The sequence below is a fragment of the Carassius carassius genome, chromosome 22 (assembly GCF_963082965.1).
Source record: "Carassius carassius chromosome 22, fCarCar2.1, whole genome shotgun sequence".
NCBI classification, from domain to species: domain Eukaryota; kingdom Metazoa; phylum Chordata; class Actinopteri; order Cypriniformes; family Cyprinidae; genus Carassius; species Carassius carassius.
In genome coordinates, this window is record NC_081776.1 from 6,369,155 (window position 1) to 6,388,896 (window position 19,742).

At 36.2% G+C, this 19,742-nt stretch overlaps 1 pseudogene; it reads left to right on the forward strand.

The window, feature by feature from the left end:
• The first annotated feature begins 1,425 nt into the window (after positions 1 to 1,425).
• On the forward strand, positions 1,426 to 14,290 carry LOC132098350 (synaptotagmin-10-like; annotated as a pseudogene).
• The last annotated feature ends 5,452 nt before the right edge of the window (positions 14,291 to 19,742 follow it).

Below are 19,742 nucleotides of genomic sequence, written 5' to 3' on the forward strand. Positions count from 1 at the left end.
GCAAGTGACTTAACGTAAAATTTCTGCATTTATTCCTAAATTTGGTAAGAGACCTGAATTTATCTATGCTGATATGAGCATAATATTTGTAAGTGCTGCATTTATTACATTAGCTCTTGCACATTAACATTCATCTGAACTTTATCCAGCACAGTAGTGGCTCTTAGCTGTAAGTACAGCCTATTATAATTACATTTCAGCACCACGGACAGCCCCCATTGCTAGCAGACTGAGTAGACTTCATGAGAGAATAACATGCCACTTAAGCCTGAGAGTAAGTACTGTTTGATGGCAATCATTTTCATGGTTGTCATTCCTGGAAAGAGATATTCCCAGCACAGGGCACGTGCACACACACTCACACACCTCTAAGAAACCAGGTCACGTTTTTCCTATAGCATTACACTGTTATTGTGTTCAACAAATGCATTAGGAAAGAAAATGGTCACATCCAAATAGAACAGAAGCGAGACTCAAGGATGCATAAACTGCAAAGAAAATGTTGATTACATTAAACTAATTGGAAAACAGTTTGATTACTTTCATTTATTTATTGGCATTTCAGTGGGACAGGAACAATGAAATGGAATCCACACTGAAATTAAATTTGTGATTAAATTAAATATGTTAGAAACATTAATAATAATAATAAACTGCAGAGACAACTATGTGGAGATTTTCAATTGCGGTCACTTATTCAGAAAAGATCTGCTACATACTGGGTCAGTCAGGGTTTTGATTAAACTGAAACAGAAACTTTTGTTCTATATCCAGTCTACCTGTATAAATCAACCAGGCAAAACTATGTGCATGTGTTTAGTATGAGACAAGGCATTCTCTGAAGTCGATGGTCTTACAGGGCAAAGCCACATACACATGGGTCTGCATGAGGATGATGCCTCTACTGCTCCCCAGTTTGTGTTTGGTTGTCAAGGAGATTGTCAGACTGTATGAGCAGCACTGAGCCAAGCACATAGTGTTCTCTCATTCATTAAACCTCCTGTGTTCTATTAAATACAAGGTCTATTCATATCTGACTTGTTTCTACCTCTGAAAATTAATGTTTACATTTCATTTGTAAACTCTTTTTGTATAAATAATTGATAATAAAGTGAAAATACTTTCAATGAACTATTACACAGAACTTTATCAAAGAGCTTTAAAGTAGAACAGGTAAAGCAAATACAAGTACAATAAACAAAATTTTTATGAAACAATGAGCGGTCATGTATAGGATATAGACATCATATTGCATACAGTGCAGTTTGCTTACAGCTCATTCTCAAAGAAAAAGCATGTTCAATTGGAAGAACTTGTTTTCCCTCAAATAATGAGAACATAATGTATATTTTGCGTTCTATTTATGTTCCTCCCTCTCTAGACAACGCGTGTCTCCGATTGGGCAGTGTAGAAATGCCCCTAACAATGTTTCACCGCGCCAAAGAATCTGGTGCGCCTTTGCGCGGAGGACATGGACTTAGATGCATCACTCTCTCTCCATTCCCTTATCATCAACTGCGCTTAGCAGCTCACATGGTGGCCCAATGAACCCTCGCCCTCACGCATCGTCCAACATACAATGGATTAATAGGAAAGACATGAATGTCCGCACAGAGGACGGCATCAGCCTGTGCCAAAGGGCTATCCAAATAGTGACGGAGCTGTGCCTCGCCGGGCACGTCGACCGGGAGAAATGCACGGATATATTTCCACTGGAGAGCAACATACCAGGTAAAGGAAGTTCAGGTAAATGTAATCTAAACAACGTTTTATTATCCTCTCACAAAAATGTTTCCCCAGGAACTTTAGTTAATGAGGTAAGCTCACACGAGCGCGCCAAGTTAGATCGCTGAAAGTTCGAAAAGTTTGTTCACGGTTATAGAAACATTCTTAACATTACCTGAAATCATCCATTACACTGGCAGACGGTTCCACTTGTTGATTTTCAGTGAGCAAAAAGTTTGAAATTAGCAACACTATTTGTTTTCAGTTTTATTTCACTGGGCCGGTTTACTAAGGTACAAAAGCTGCAATATAGTACACATATGTGTAGATACACCATTTACCTCTAAATGGTACATATTAGAACTTTCAAAGTAAATATTAGTGCCTGAAGTACTTTTCTTTTTTTAACCTTTTTTTCTGAAGGTGTAACATTTCTTGCGTCAGACGTTTCGTAAAAAATACTGCATGAAAATCTCGCTAGTTTTCCCCGATAAAACGTAGTAAATAAATTTAAGTACTACACGTGAATAACGCATATATTGGATCTACAAAACCTGCAAGTTTCAATATGTGTAATTTAATTTGTTTGCCAAAAACGTATCCCTATTCAGTTAAGTGTGCAACCTACAGCACACACTACACACTAATACAATCCATGAATGTTTTGTGCATTAATTTATTGTGGAAATCTTGGTGAATATGTTTGTTTTAACCCTGAAGTCCAGAGCAAACCGAAAATAAATACAGAGCTACAAGTGACATAGGCTTAAAAGTCTCTTGAAACATCAGACAGCACAAGATGTTCTATACTGCAAACAGTGGGGACTAAGGTGCATGATATATTCACAATGAAGTATGGCCACATGTGCATCAGAAGCCAGAAATAAAATCACATGACAGCATGCTGATGCAAATGATATCAATATATTTTTAGAATCATATTCTTACATTTTCAGGGTAGTGGTTATGTATGAGAATAAGTCCATCTCTGTAGCTCATTTCTAATTGGTTAGTAGCACCATTAGCAGTATGGTGCTAAAATTCACTTCATGATACAGCAATCAACTATAATTATGTGTTGCACTGTGCAGTGCATTAAGTAGCTGAACCTCTTGCACCTGTTGGACACATATGTAGGTTCAACAGTGCCACTCATTCAGAGACCTTTTAGCATCAAAATTGTGACTGAGATAATTAACATTTTTAAATCAAGTTTTATGAGTGCCTGTGAAACAACTTTTTTATTCTTTGGTTGCATGGACCACCAAAATGGGGAGTAAAATGACTCAAATTTCTGCTTTATTGAACAAGCACATTTCAGTCTTCTTTTTCTTATACCTTGCCCTCTCTTTCTTTTCTTTTTCTCTCTCCCTCTTTCTCCTGTTTGTCTGTCATGCATCATTTATTGCTGCTGGTGCTCTCTGTCTGCTTGTCTGGTGATCATTTATCTCTTTCTCCTATCCTCGTCTCTTTTCCCCTCACCCTATGTTCTTCACAATCTCCTCAACACACTCTCCTTCCAATCTTGCCTCTTTCTCTCTCTCTCTCTCTCTCTCTCTCTCTCTCTCTCTCTCTCTCTCTCTCTCTCTCTCTCTCTTCCTCTTGTTGCTTGTAGACATCTCTGTAAGTCTCCTAGCTGTGGTCGTAGGTTTCTGTGGGCTCGCCCTTTTGGTAGTCTCTCTCTTTGTCTTTTGGAAGCTGTGCTGGCCCATTTGGAGAAGCAAGGCGCTCTCATCCAACGCTGACAGCTGCCGGCTGGAGGTGCTGCCCGAGGCTCCCCTGTCCCCAGCCCGACCTCCGGTGACTCGTTCCGTTTCTCCTCATCCTGAGGCCAAGGCAATTGGAACTGTGGGAAGGCAGCCATCGCAAATCCAGCATGAGGATGAGAATGATAAGAAGAGGAAGGTACCAGAAGTGAAGGTCAATGGCCGCAGCTCGGTTAAGATTCTGGAGGCAGCCATGAAGATCAGCCAGACATCACCAGACATACCTGCTGAGGTGCAGCAGGCCCTGCATAACCATCTGAGCAAGCAGGCCAAAATCCAGAGGCAGACCACTGAACCTACATCATCCTCCAGGTGATGCACACATCTGAATGCCAATTGCATGATGAATTACAGTACATAGAGATCTACTTTTGATGCTGGATTGCACATTGTATGACAGTGCAGAAGGGAGTTGATCATTTCATTATTGCTACTTGAGTAAATAATAAAATGCTTGGTATAATTGAGAGGATATGCTTATAAAGGGATGCCTTTACTGAATGATAAACACATACTGAATGGTTTTTGATCACTGTGTGCCTTTGAATGCAATAAATGACAGAGCAGCTGTTTTTTCATTTATGAGATATCCACATTTATGTTTTTCATGGCTGCCTTCCAGCTAGAAATAAAACAAACTAAGCTGCACCAGCATTTATAATAAAAATCATTTTGAAAATCATTTTCTGTTACTGAACATCTATCTATACTACAAAAAAATCTATACAGTATAATTTTAAAATATTTATATTTTTACAAAATAATTACTTAAGTTTAAATATTAGTTAAATAAACAATATAAGTAAAATAATAATTGAATAAATAAATAATTGAAAAATGTTGCTTCTATATATACTAATATATGGATAGATATATACCCATCTATATATGTATATGTGTGTGTGTGTGTGTGTGTGTAGTACTGTGTATGTGTACAGTATCTACAGTTCTCTATTTATTAAATGTTAATTAAATATATATATATATATATATATATATATATTCATCCAAATAAAAGGAATTAAGGAATAAAATCGTTTTTTATTCTTTGTTATTATTATCAAAACTCTATTTTTACATATTCACCCTGTTGATAGTGTGATGGCACATCTCCTGGTTGCTGCATCACTATAGTTCACCAATCAGAGCCCTAGAGTCACATTGCCATGGCAACAGAATTATATGACCCCAGCAATTAAACAATCAGTTTTTCTTCACTTTGTTTCACGTGGAACTGTGTTTAAAGAAAGCAGGGATGTAATTAGTGTTGCCACGCAATAGCCCTGACATGCTGTGACTGTTTGCCCGATTGGAGAGGTGAGGAACAGCTGTGCTCAGATCCTCATGGAATCCATTATTGATAAGCCACAGAACTGTCATCAAAAACTTCAACGTGCTGTAACAAATAAGGTGTCCTTGATGGGGTGCATATTGATGGGGTGCATAAAAAGGTTAGGTGAAGCTACTTAAAGGTCATTCTGAAAGACTGTTTGGCTGTACATGGGTCGCCACATTTTATTTTATTTTCCCATTCTTCTGTCGTTTCTTAAATATTAACTCTGGAAGTACATCACGTGGACATCACGTTTCACTTCCAATATTAAAGAAACAATAAAATAAATAAAGAGGCAGATACTGTATGCCTTGAAATAATGGCAAACCTTCTTCAAAGGACTTGCTAAATATGCTAAATGTGAAGCTAGTTTCTTTGAAATGGTCATTTCGTGGTCGGTTGATCATTAAAGTGAGCAGAACTATGTTGTGAAGAAGATCAAGTTAAACTATATCTAATGAGTTAATGCACTATTGTAGGTTTTAAATCATTTAGTTTTCTGTAGAGGAAACTGAAGATATGTGAATTGTTATTATTATGTAACTCCTTATTGTTTTTGCAATGCCTCAAGTGATGATTTCGAAGATTTGACTCACAGTCACAACCCATTAAGTGCAGTAAGAAATTACATTATTTTTTTCCACATATAAAGCAAAAAATATCCATTAAATGCATTTATTATCTAAGCTGGAATTCAGGTCTGTTTCTATAGTGCTATAGTTACAATGTTTTATTGAAGTATGTACAATTAATTTAACCATGGATGAGCATGATGCCCATTCCTGCAAAAATTTACTTTTGCTATAATAAGATAAAACACTATTGTTAGATAGCTCGCATGAACCAAAATCAAATGAGTAGAGAGGTTTTATTTCATGTAGTGAAAAGGTTTTAGTTTATTTTGCAACAGGTGACTGACAGGTATATGTGCTAATAAAAAAGAAGTGATCTTCAAAACATCCAAAGACAGCAGTTAATTATGGTATATGGTACAGTAAACGTGCAGGTGACAGACAAGAGTTGGACAAACTAAAGAGAGAGAGCTTATTTTTTCCAGACTTATAAGGGGGGGGAAAAGTAAACATTTGGTAAATATTATGATTAATATATCACAAGTTAATTATGTTAAATTATATAATACATCACTTTTTCATATCATGCTGTCATTGTCATATGTTTGTTGTCATCGTCCTAAAGGTGCTAGTTGCTAGGAAACACCAAGGATAAGTAGAGAACTATGATTTCCTCATGAGTCATGATGAGTGTTGAAAATAGGTTTTCTAGTAAAAAAGATTCAGGTCTAACTATTGTGATATTGAAATATTGTCAAGCCTACAATATAAAGTTTGCTAAAAATGAAATCAAAGAAGAACATGCCATACTTAAGTGCTAGGGTGTAACTATCTAAAAAGAACCTTGCTACTATGGGATAGTTCCCCTAAAAATTACATTTTGCTGAAAACTAACTCACACTCAGACCATAGGATGTAGACGAGGTTTTCCCCATCAGAACAGATTTGGTCAAATTTAGCACTTGCTCATTTCCTCAAATGGATCCTCTGCAGTGAATGGGTGCTATCACAATAATCCACAAGTAATCCTCATGACTCCAGTCCATCAGTTAACATCTTGTGAAGTAAAAATCTGCACGTTTGTAAAAAACAACAACAACAAAAAACAACAACAACTGGTTAACTGGTGTTGTTTTAATCAGATGTTAGAACTTTCATCCTGATTGCACCCTTTTACTGCAGAAGATCCATTAGTAACTACAAAATATTTTAATACATTTTTTCATAAGTAGCAATAAAGTTCTTCTCTTTTTTTAATAGGCACAATTCTTTCCGCCGACACCTTCCGCGGCAGATGAATGTGACCAGTGTGGACTTCACCATGGACACTCTACCTGTGCGCCAGTCGTCTACAGTCAGTATCGGTCGTATCAAACCTGAGCTGTACAAGCAGAAGTCTGTGGACTCTGAAGAGGGCGCCAAGGAGCCGGTAGAGACATGCGGCAAGCTGAGCTTTGCCCTTAGCTACGACTATGAGGAACAAGCTCTTGTGGTTCGAATTCTAAAGGCCCTGGACCTGCCCGCCAAAGACTTCACAGGCACCTCTGACCCCTACGTGAAGATCTACCTGCTTCCAGAGCGCAAAAAGAAGTTTCAGACGAGGGTCCACCGCAAGACGCTTAACCCCACGTTCGACGAGACATTCTTCTTCCCTGTGGAGTACAGTGAGCTGTGCAATCGCAAGTTGCACTTCAGCGTGTTCGATTTTGACCGCTTTACGAGTCATGACATGATCGGTGAGGTGGTGGTTGATAACCTGTTTGAGCTCTCTGACCTATCACGCGAAGCTGTGGTTTGGAAGGACATCCTTGTTGCAACTACAGTAAGTACAGTCCTTGAGCGTATAGAAAATCAAAGGTCATAACCAGTACTTTCCTCAGATACCTTAATTAAACAATATTTTTGGAATCGTTGTCCGCCATTCAGAGTTCAATTGGGAATGTCTTTCTAATTAAATTTGTATTGAATTTGAATTAAAGGTGGCAAACAGGATGTAGAATTTAAATGAATAGAAACTCAAAGAAATTCATCTGTAACCAAAGATTGTCAAGACAAACTGAATGTTGGCTTGACAAAGATTTCTTTGAAAAATAAACAAACAAATGGATAAACAGAAGTACAAGGACAGCTGTATTCACATATGTACTAACTGGTCACATACTTCTTCTTCAGTCAAACAGAGCTCAAGGGGAACTGACAGCACACATGTGAAGGTCTCATTAACGAATAGATTGATCTGTTATGTAAAGCTAGGTGTAGGGGAGACTCATCGCCAAACTGAGTCATCCTTTCAGGGCACCCACATACCCTTTACAAATATAAATACACTTCCCAGTTTCCAGAGCCACAGGAAGCATGAGTATCAAGCCAGAGCCTTCAAACGACAGCCATGACTAATCCAACAGGTGTGGAATTGAGTTTGTTCTACCATCCCACTGACTGCAGATTACAATAAGAAATGTTATTGGCAGTTCATTTTTAGGTCAAAGGAACATAAACAGTTTCCTCCATAGTATTTTTTTAAGGTTGCTTAGTCAGATTGGCCTTAATGATAATCAAGCCCACTCACTACGCCTCAGTTAATATATAAAAGCTTATGTAACCGCACCAGTCATGTTATTTATGAGTGATTTTTAAGGACAGTTCTTATTAAAGGACCAGTTCACCCCAAAATGAAAATTCAGTCATAATTTACTTACCCTCGTGCCATTCAAAATCATTGTGACTTTCATTCTTCTTCAGTAAATAGAATATATTTGAAAGAATGTTATAACTGTTTTTGTTCATATAATTGTTATCATTATACTAGGCAATGGGATCCAAAACAACCCAGTGGATCCAATTGACCTTCATTGTATGGACTGCAACAGAATACATTTTTCAAAATATCCTCTTTTGTACACATATAGAGTAATACAGGTTTGAAGCAACATGAGGGTGAGTAAATTATATTATATTATATATATATATATATATATATATATATATACATATATTTTACTGGATTAACTATGACTTCAGCATGAGCATAGTCATGAGTATATACTACTAGATATCTGAAGAAACAAACAAAAGGTTGTAAAGGTTAGGTAAAGAAAAAGGTTTGGGCACTTAGTTCAGAATCTATGATATCTCACAGCACCTGAAACATTAAACCCTTTTTAAGTGGTAATATGCACACAGGTTTGACGTTATATTATATATTATTACATTACTGACTTGTTAAATTGCTAGATGATGTGTAGAGGTGAAAGGCATAGTTTGTCACACTAACCTCACTTACAGTGATTCAGATGCATTTAACAATGACTTCCCTCTGCCTTCCTGCTTCAAAGACAAAGTAAGTGGGGACAGCGTTCCATTTTGTTCACCACAGAGAGAATCTGTGATGAGTCATTCCTGTTTGGGAAACGCAATTGTCTTCCTTCTTATTTGATGCATCATTCTCTTTCAGGCTCATTAATTTCCTCATTGTGTTGTTTTCAGCATATTTATTCATTTCTCTGTTGTCTGCTTGATAGGGATGCGCATTTCGGTGTCTGTCAAAGCACTTATGTTGTATTTTGCTAACATTTGGATCATTCTCATGCTATTTCCTTCTCATCTCTTCAACAACTATTGCTTTGCCTCATAGCTACAATACAGAAGTATTGATGTTTAGTGTTGGAAAGGCAGTGGAGAGATTTCGACCTGTTGTGCTCCATTATAAGAGTATTACAACTGCCCTTTAGGGACAAAAACTGACTCTCAGAACCAGACCAGCTGCTCTTAGGCCCCCAACTGCGGAAAGAAGCTAGTAACTCTAAATTCCTAAAATAGTCGGAGCCATAGATTGCAGCCCTGCTCCTATACACTTCCGCCTGCACATTGAAACCCTCTATTTTATCTTTAGCTGACGTTTGAAGGTCTAATTTTGTTCTCTGTTTTTGGAGCACATTGCTACTGTGGCACAAGGCCATTCAGATCTGGAGGAGAGGAAGTTGGCCAGTCAAAACAGGAAGGGTATTATTGCCCCAAAAAGATTTGTGAATTGTTTTGGACATAGATGCTGATAGGAGATGTGACTCTAGAACTAGCCATCGGCTCTCTGTATTCAACAGTTGTGGTGTGGATAACAAGAGCAGTCAGAGGAGGGGATAGGATGGGACAGAAAGGGATCTGACGTCATAATACAACAGAGGAGGTACCACATCTGTTTGATATATAATCAGTGTTGAGATATAATCTTGTCAATTATGGGCAACTGCATTTGTTAACAAATGGCTTTGTCAGAAATAATGAGTGACAGTAAAGACATTTATATTGTTACTTGACAGATTAATAATTATTTGTAGCTGTCTTTGAAACAATTATTGCTGTCTTATTCCAGGACTGAAGGGCTGTAAATACCATAATACACACGGGCCATGTAGAATAATCTTTACCACCTCTGGAAAGCTAGTAAAGGTCAGAAAAGCTAGATTTGTCTCTTTCAAAATTGAGTTATTTAATCGCACAAGAACCAGCCACCCAAACTATACATCCCACAGAAACGCTTCCGCACACAAACACAGCTGTTATGAAAGTCTTAATGTCTTCCTGGAAAATGCTTGCTTTATTAGAAAAGTAAAAGAAATATTTCTTTCCACAACTGTGTAGTTGTTTTCTCCCTGAAGTTTTTACAGATTTAATATAGAATATGGGTTTGTTTAAACCTGATGAGCAAACATTAGTCCAATATCTCCCAAGCTATGTTGTTGTTGATGAGGCAAATAAAAGTCTATTTGGAGAGTCAGTCGATAAGGATTTTGTTTGCAGTCGCATGAAGTGCTCTCTCGAGAAAGACTCATCTTACAATATATTACAATAAAAATATTCTTACAATATGCTGAAGATCCTGCAGATCATTTAATCAATCATTTGTAATGCTATTTTAGGACACTGATGTCCAAACATTACTTCAGCTATATCTTGGCATTCAACAGTGAAATCAACTTGTTAAATTAGCTGCATAAGTTTTCTTTTCAATGTTAAATTTTCTTTCTTTCTTTCTTTCTTTCTTTCTTTCTTTCTTTCTTTCTTTCTTTCAGGAGAGTGTTGATCTGGGTGAAATTATGTATTCTCTTTGCTATCTTCCCACGGCTGGACGCATGACCCTCACCGTCATCAAATGTCGCAATCTGAAAGCCATGGACATAACCGGCTACTCTGGTCAGTGTTAACCCTCATTTTCTGTCCTTCACAATTGTACTGTCTTTATGCTTAGGGGTTCCAAACTTGCTCCTTGCAAAGTTTAGCTCCTGCCTACCCCAAAATATTTGCTAATATCCTAAAGACTTTGATTAGCTTTGTTTAATTAGGATTTGAGTTTAATTCTGCATACTAGTGCCCCTCCAGGAGCAGGATTAGACACCCCTGATTTAGAAACTCCAATGACAGTGAAAATAATAATTGGAATTCTTGAATCAGTTCTCTCCTTATTTACAGAAACTGTTGAAACATAAATCATCAATTAAATCACAATTTAGACATGCACTTTAAAAAAATGTCACTAGTATCAATATATGAAGGTTTTAAATACAAAAATGCAAGAGCGTAGGTTTGCTTTTGAAATTGGTGGGGACATACAATACAAGTACCCCCAAGACCCCCCCCCCCCCCAAAAAAAACCACCCATTCATTTTTGCTGTTTTGATAGACCTTTGATCACAGTTTCATGTCATCTAAAGTCTTGAACTATAGCTTATGTTTGCCAACATATTCATAACTCCTAAACACTTTTTTTTAAGTATGTTTAACAGACAATAATTACACAGCTGTTATTTTGTGAACCAACAACATCAGCATCAGAGTGCTGGTTGTCTTTATCACGCATCACTTTATTTAAACATTAATCAAATTGGTCCCAGTATAATTCTGAAAGAATACTCTGCTGTAAAAAAAGAAAAAAGAAAAAAAAAATTTCATGCGCATCTGATTAAACTGCATTTACATTTATATAGCACATTTTCTAAGCACTGAAAGTGCTTAACATTGTCAGGGGGTATCCCTCATCCATTAATAATGACTTTATCCTAGACTGGATGATTGTGTGTCTTACCGCACAACCTTTTTCTGTCCATATGCTTTTATATAGGGAGTTAATAATAGCCATACTGTAGATTGCGCTTTCTCTTTTCATTTGCTCTGTTTTGTCAAACACCTTCAAAACTTCAAACTCACCGATGCAACTTTGTAAATTCCTGAAGTGAACTTTTAAATGAACTGTTTTGAACTGCTGTCTTGAATTGAAATGTGTCTGAAATTATAAAAAAACTTACATATATTTAATTGTTTGAAAAAAATTATTGCTAGGGACAGTTTGGCACTCACTGGATATTGCTAGGGACAAGTCCTCCAATTCTACGCCCCTGCAAAAATGTATTGTAGAAAAATAAATCCAATTAAACTTCAGGCAGAAGTTTCTTTCTTCAGTCAATCAGAAGAAATGTGAAAATGAATTGCATTTGTTTATGCCTTAGGTCTCTGCAACCCCACAAAAAGATATACAGTTTTTTATAGAGGACACTTGATGCATGTTATTAGGTTAACATTTTGTTTATGTATGAGTTCTCATAAACCATCAGCTAGACTCATCAATGTTAAGTACATTTGGTGAGATATTAAAATGTCCATGGGGTCTGTCAAATCGCAAGCAGAACATAGGTTAAGACAGCTAAAAAGAAAAAAAAATTAAAGTGAGCAATATCACACTCATAGCAATGAAGTATGACTGTATATCAGCATGCTGTGATTACTTTACAGCCGTGCCAATATACATTCATATTGCATTGCTCTGGGTGTGATATTGTGTTACAACGGCACAAATGAACCACGGTGAGAAATACTGCAAGCGGAGTGGTACAAACATTGAAATAGTTGGATTCTGAATATCGCACTGTTGGAAATGGCTCTCAGCCAATTAGATTCCATAACCAGAAAGAACTGTTGTATAAATGCAAATAAAACTGTTCTTCCATGCATAAACTATTGTTTAGGTCTAAAAAATGTTTGGTTGTGGAAAAAAGCTTTACTCTTTGTGTTTCGGATCTGAAAAGCTTCAGACACATTCACTTTGCTGCTTTCCGTAGATCCATATGTTAAAGTCTCCCTCATATGTGATGGTCGGAGACTGAAGAAGCGGAAGACGACCACCAAAAAGAACACACTGAACCCTGTCTATAATGAGGCCATCATTTTCGACATCCCACCTGAGAATGTGGAGCAGGTCAGCCTGTCAATCACGGTGATGGATTACGACAGGTCAGTCCTTGCTCCTTTGGATGATATCAAAACTGTGACCATACAAATTCATAGCATGCTGAAGACAAATTATTCCGGCATGAGAGATGATAATGATGATGATTATAATATTAAGTCAGATACTATGTTAGGAAACCACTCATGCTTGGCAGTTGTTATTCAAATATTGGCAGCAAACATCTTAATGGAGATCTTTCAGTCTGGTCTTGTAAACACTGCTGTGTAAATGTATTAAATCAGACAGCTACACTGTAATTAAGGGCAGATTATGGCATCAAAACATTGCTCAACCATTAAGGAGTAAATATATATGTGGGACCACAAAGGTCCTGTTGATCAAGTATAATATTTCCACTGATTTCCTTAGTGTTTTTATCTGGATGCACATACTTTCTATCCTGAGATAGCTAGCTTACGTCACTGCAAATGGTTTCTAAAACAAGTCTTATGTTGAGTTTCTCTTTCAGAGTTGGACACAATGAGGTGATAGGGGTGTGTAGGGCAGGGCCAGATGTGGAGGGGCTTGGGAGGGACCACTGGAACGAGATGCTAGCTTACCCACGCAAGCCCATCACCCACTGGCATGCACTTTGTGAGGTGAGAAACTAGGAATAAGAACAGAATGCAGGACCCAATTGTCATTTGCCCTATAGGAAAAGTGTTGCATTATGTGATTTTTTATGGCTTTTATGTATATATGTATGTATATGTATATTGAGACTGAGCCTTGATGTAGTACTTTGGGCTTATTCTGATCCAATTGCCAAGTGCATTTAAGTATAATATGTCCTAAACTACTTGATATTTTGGTATTATCTGTCCTTGCAGTGGCCAGGAAGAGCATCCAGTTTTGAGAGTCAAGGATCATGTCCATCCCCAAAACCTTCACAGACCCCTTAACATCCTGGAGACCACACAAATGTAACTGCTAAATACATTTGGTTTGTATAATTAATAGGGTATATTTTTCTCCAGTTGTAGCTTGTAACGTTGCATTTTTATGTAGAAAATGACTAATCAATACTGGTATCCCTGCTACAGACCCAATCAAGTATTTGATTCTTTGACATTTTGTTTTAATGGTGCTGAGTTTATGGGCTCCTAAAACAATAGTTTTCAGGTCACTTGAAGCTGAGAGTAAAAAAAAAAAAAAAATGTTACGCCTCCTGCTGTTTGACAGTATAATGATTCCTTGAAATTTTACAGACACATGAAAAGAGAGTGCTTATAATTTCATATTCTTAAACATTTCAGATACATATTCCCCTGTCTGGTGAAAATATTTGACAAATTTAATGCAGGGTTAGGGGAGTGAAAATAAAGAGGGGTTTGAATATGAAATCAAGACCTGTTTGGTATGCAGTACATTCATACAATCATGTGACCAAATGGAGAACAATGAAGTTGTCAACATTGTTACAATTATTTATCAAGCCTGTAATGTGTCTATATTTATTTAAAGAATACTTTACAGTTGCTTAAGATTTCTTTATATCAGCTAATATGCTGAGATGTCAAAAGTCTACAACTGTTCGAGAAAAGAAAGATCTTCCTTCTAGAGTCTGTCATCATGACTCTGAGAGGCATTATGAAGGAGAAAGCATTGTCAAAGCATGTTTGTGGGAAGTCTTGGTCTAATGGTTAGAGAGTCGGACTCCCAATTGAAAGGTTGTGAGTTCGAGTCCTGGGCTGGCAGGAATTGTGGGTGGGGGGAGTGCATGTACAGTTCTCTCTCCACCTTCAATACCACGACTGAGGTGCCCTTGAGCAAGGCATCGAACCCCCAACTGCTCCCCGGGCGCCGCAGCATAAATGGCTGCCCACTGCTCCGGGTGTGTGCTCACAGTGTGTGTGTGTGTGTTCACTGCTCTGTGTGTGTGCACTTCGGATGGGTTAAATGCAGAGCACAAATTCTGAGTATGGGTCACCATACTTGGCTGAATGTCACTTCACTTTCACTTTACAATACATAAATAACGAATCTACTAACTGACATCATTTGCTCCTTAATTGATGCTTTTAAAAACTTAATGTTAATAAAACTGTTGTAACACTGATTTTAGGGTATAAACATTTAATTTAATCACATATTATAATTTAATGATGCGCTCATTATACTTGAGCGTCTCAAAGTTGGTAAATAAATGGAAAATAAATCAAAATAATTCAGCTTTAAAAATAATATATGTATATAGGATAAGAGGATAAGAAGCTTCATGAAGGTATTGATGTATTTATCAAATTTAGCAAACAGTAGGTCACTGAAAGTTAACTTAAGAGCTGTCATGATATTCCAAATAATAAGGCATTTAAAAAAAATTCTTAGCTAGCATATACTGAAAATTATGGTCAAAATCAACAGTAGCCAATGCAGCATGTTTTATTGTAGTCGTTTTTGAGAAGAAAAACAAACTGAATAAAATTGTTGATAACTCCCAATATCATCAACACGCAGAATAATGTTCATATAAATTGATATTATCTTTAAGTATATGAAACACTTGCCGAACATAAAATTCTCAAATCTAAAAACCATCATCCCACTCCTGTTCTCATTTCCTAGAGTTATAAATGTATTATTAAATTTCACTGCTTGCAACCAAAAAATAGTTCCTTTACCATTTCTAAAACTCTTAAACTTGAAAAGCATTCTGATTGTGTCTGTAAAACTAGACAAGTAAATTAAATTTTAATGGTGTCTGGCACATGCAGAGAGATCCCGCTGTTGGAAAGTTGCATGTATTTCTGTTAAGATTCTATAAATAATTCCATCAGGCGAATATTAGCAATATTGCAGATCAATTACTCCCAAGACTTCAGATGACATTCAAAAGGAAATAAGTGTTGATGTATCATTAACAATAAAAATGAAATGAAGATGATGAGCTTCCTTTAGGGGGGGTCAAGAATGAATTGTCGTAATTTTCAAAGAATTAATAACATCAAAAGCAATTAACGTGATAGATTTTTATTTTTCATTTGAGGTGAAACACTGCCAACCGCACAAACATTAAGTACAATTCATGAAGCATTTGCTCTCTGGTAATTTAAAAATGGATGGACAATAGAGAAACTTAATTTACATTTCATTTGAGTGAAATTTGCTTGATGATTAGTAGCCATGTGGTCAAGTTTAGTATTCTTTGTGTGAACACATCCAGCATCTATCAAGTCGGTATGCAAATAATATGGTACACCTATAATATTGCACACCTAATGTTTTAAAGTTGGACCCTTATGATTGGGTTTTCTGAGTGTATTCTGGTGTGTCCATTAAGTAATAATACAATCATGGCAATTACACAAATGGCTGTGTACTGTTAACATTAATTTGCACAAGACAGTGCTTCTGCCCCAGAGCTCGGTCGATGTGATAGAACAAAGATGATGTATTCTTGTAGCATGCTGATACCAGTACATTAAATATAGTTTAGAAATGTAGACTCCTATTATTACTGAGAGGTATAATTTTTTATTTCCTTTAAAGTGTGTGTATATAATTGAGGATTTCTTTGATTTATTATGTTGTTAAAGTGCATTTCTATGGATCGTTTGGTGATTGGTTTGTACTATGGGCTCGTGATCTTGAATAACTTTATACACCATTTGCATATATTGTGTAATGGCTTCTAAAAATTGTACAAAGGTTTTGATTAGCACTCAACTATTTGAGGTGACTTCTTGTTCTTGATATTAATGAACTGCTTCTCAGTCATTCTTTGTCATACTTGCAACAGACAACTAAAAGGATCGCTGTGTATGTTGTTATGATGTGTACAGTTTGTGATAACTTTTGTAATGAAAACAAAAACAAAAACAAATGCAGTAAATATTTGAAATATAATTTTACTGGATGTTTCAAATGTATTTTAACTAAATAAATTCTTAATTGTCAAAGTGCATTTTACAATCGTTGTATATATTGTTGTTTGTTGCTTAGAGTGTCAACTTAAAAAAAATGCTGCACAGGTTTCACATTTAAAATTATAATTTTTTACACAGAGCATCTGCAACCAGTGTTATTTTAAATAAATTTTGTGTTAAATTTTGTATAAATATTTTGAATCCGTTTTTATTTTTATTTTTCATTTTCATTTTAGTAGTATTAGCAATTTTGTAGTTTTTGTCATTTTTATTATTTTTTAGTCTATATAGATTTTATTAATATTTCACATTTTTATTAATGTACATTTTAGTTATTTATTCAATATCAGTTAATGTAACTTGTTAATGTAAATGTTCTTGGGTTTAATTTTACCATAAAAGCCCTGCTTGCAATTATCAATTTTAGACTTCAATTCCATGCATATGAAATATTATGAGAATATTCTATTATATCACTTATTATAGAATATACATTTTTAAACTCAAAATGTACACAGATATATTCCACATTTGAAGCATTTCACATTTGCCAATTTCAGAAATGGCGACTAAGTATGGATGAAGTAATAAATGGTCCATTGATTATGACAACGTATCTTCTGAGAGATGAAGCATTTCTACCAGATAGCAGCAACTGAGAGAGAAAGCTCTGTGCCCTGCGCTCTACCAATTTTTCAGACAATTTACTTAATGGTGTCACACTGTTCAGAGGTAATTAGGCTTTCCCTCATGTTTAATAATTAATGACACAGCCAGAGTGGGAAAGAGAGCGAGAGCACGAGAAAGAAAGACCTCAAGCCTATTAAGAGATGAAAGGCAAGAAATTTCAGCGTTTTGTCAAACTAACTCATATTTGATCATCTTTAAGTGAAAAATACCTTTACAATATGCAGAAAAGCCCCTATTCTGTCTCGTATTTTGTTTGGAATCACTATAAAATGACAGACATTACAAAAAAAATCTCAAAATGTAATGGCTGTGAAGAAGCAGTTGTGAACAATTCATGTTCGGATACATGAGTTTGACCCACATCAAGGATACATTAAGCAAGAAACCAGAGCCAAATTGCTAAAAATGAAAATAGAAGCACCAGTCAGATGATGCATGTATTGAAGAATAAAAAGCATGCTTAACACAAAAAAGGAGATGCTGGTGAATGAGGTGTTGCTTTCTATCTTACCTCTGAGCCTTGGACTGCTAAAAGGTGCCTCATCAAAAGACTGGCGCACCTAAGAAAAGCTTGATCAGGCTAACAGGCAACTGCCATTTCTTTCATCTCTGCAGATATCAAAGAGTTGTCTGCCTCAATGGTTTGCAATCCACTTGGTTTGCTGGGGAAAGAGATGGCAGAAAACCAATTGGACCTAATGTTGAGCTTACATCTTGTTATTATGAGCTATGAGCTGCGAAGGGCCTACAGTACAGAGGCAAGTTTGTTTAACACATTTAGGCCCGATAAGAGGAACTGGATTGAGTCAGACAGTCATTGCAAAACAAACCCTGATATATTGAGCAAGAAAGGGTTGCATAGTCCCAAATTGGTTTGTTACGTGAACATATACACTTTTTTTAATTTACATTTTTTTAGTATTAGTTTATTATACAAGAAATAAAAATGAATGATATTTACTGTCAAATATTTAATTTAGATTTATTTACATAAATACAGACTGCCATGATTGACCAGAGTCAAGTATCCAAGAGAACATTAAGAAAAGTGTAAAACGACTAATAACTATTTTCAAGAAAAAGAAAAGAAAAGAAAAACACACACAACAAACACACAAACAAACAAGTAAACAAAAAAAAACTCAAATAACGGTTTTAATTATTCTTCTATAATACAATATTGGTTTGAAATGGTAGTCAATAGATATGTCTGCTAGACCACTCCAGAGTGAAAATAGCACATCACCAGTCTGCTCAATAAAACCAATAATAAACGAAAAACAAGTCTCCATCAATTATTCCAACAGCAACCAAGAATAAAGTATGAGAGAAAGAGTTTCAGGCTACTGTCATCTTAATGCCCTCTTGAGTTCTATTATACAGGAATGATTGGACATCTGAGTGGCCAAAGCCTGCATGCTGTTTACATCTTACAAAATCTACCGTGCATTTAGTCTCCTTAGATAGAGGCTTTAGGGCCAGCAAGTGTGAATGTGCTCACCTTGTCAGTTTAATTGTTGAACTGTCACTCACAACAAGGCAACAGGGTCCATTTATATCCCCTCGAGCTGATGTCTGACATGTTCTCCATTCTAGCCATTTCTGGAGACCAACGCGAGACGATGATTGTGAACAACTTGTGCTTTCCTGGTATCTGAGAAACTGGTTTAGACTGAACATGTTAATGGGAATTGTCATCATTAATCCAAAACATCTACATTTATTCTTATATTAATTATTCTTTGCTGAAAGAACTGTTTTATCATCAATCTGAAAGGTTTAATTGGTCCAGTTTTATACAGAGTGATGTTTGGAAATGATTGGAAAAGCTTTATAACAGCTTTTTTTTCTGTTAGAATAATTGATTAGGTGAACCAAATTAAAATATCAGGCCTGTAATAAGGCTTCAATGGCATCTAATCGCACATCAGGTGGTTGTAGTCCACTGCACTTGTTTGGTTTAGTTATAATGAGGACTTCTCTCCAATGTCCTCAAAACTGAGGTCAAAATGAAGAAAACTCTCTAATATGCATGACTGAACAATTTGCTTGTCAGACTGTACATTTCCAGAGCAAGAAATAACAACTTCAATCCTAATTGTTATGATTAGTTGAGCAATTTGCAAATAAGTTGAACAAAAATTAATCAATCTCAAACGGTTTGGGCTTCTAATTGATTTAAACTTCCATTGATTTAAACATCTTTCTATAAACATTTACATCTCATTTTTGAGTGAAGTTATCCTCACACAAAATTTTAGCAGACAGAGTTTTAGCTCTGCTGAAAACCTATCCTGTCTTCTGTCACTCTACCTCATCTTTGATTTTGAATTAGTGCTAACCTTATCCCTGTGAGACAGAGGTTATATGAGTGTTTTCATGTTGAGAGGATGTATGGGACAGGGAGCTCATCTCTCCATTATGAGGTTTGTCACAGTCACCCTTCCAAGCCCAGATGATTTTAATGCCGAAAACCAACAAAAAGTTGTGGATTGAATAATAAGCGGGAGG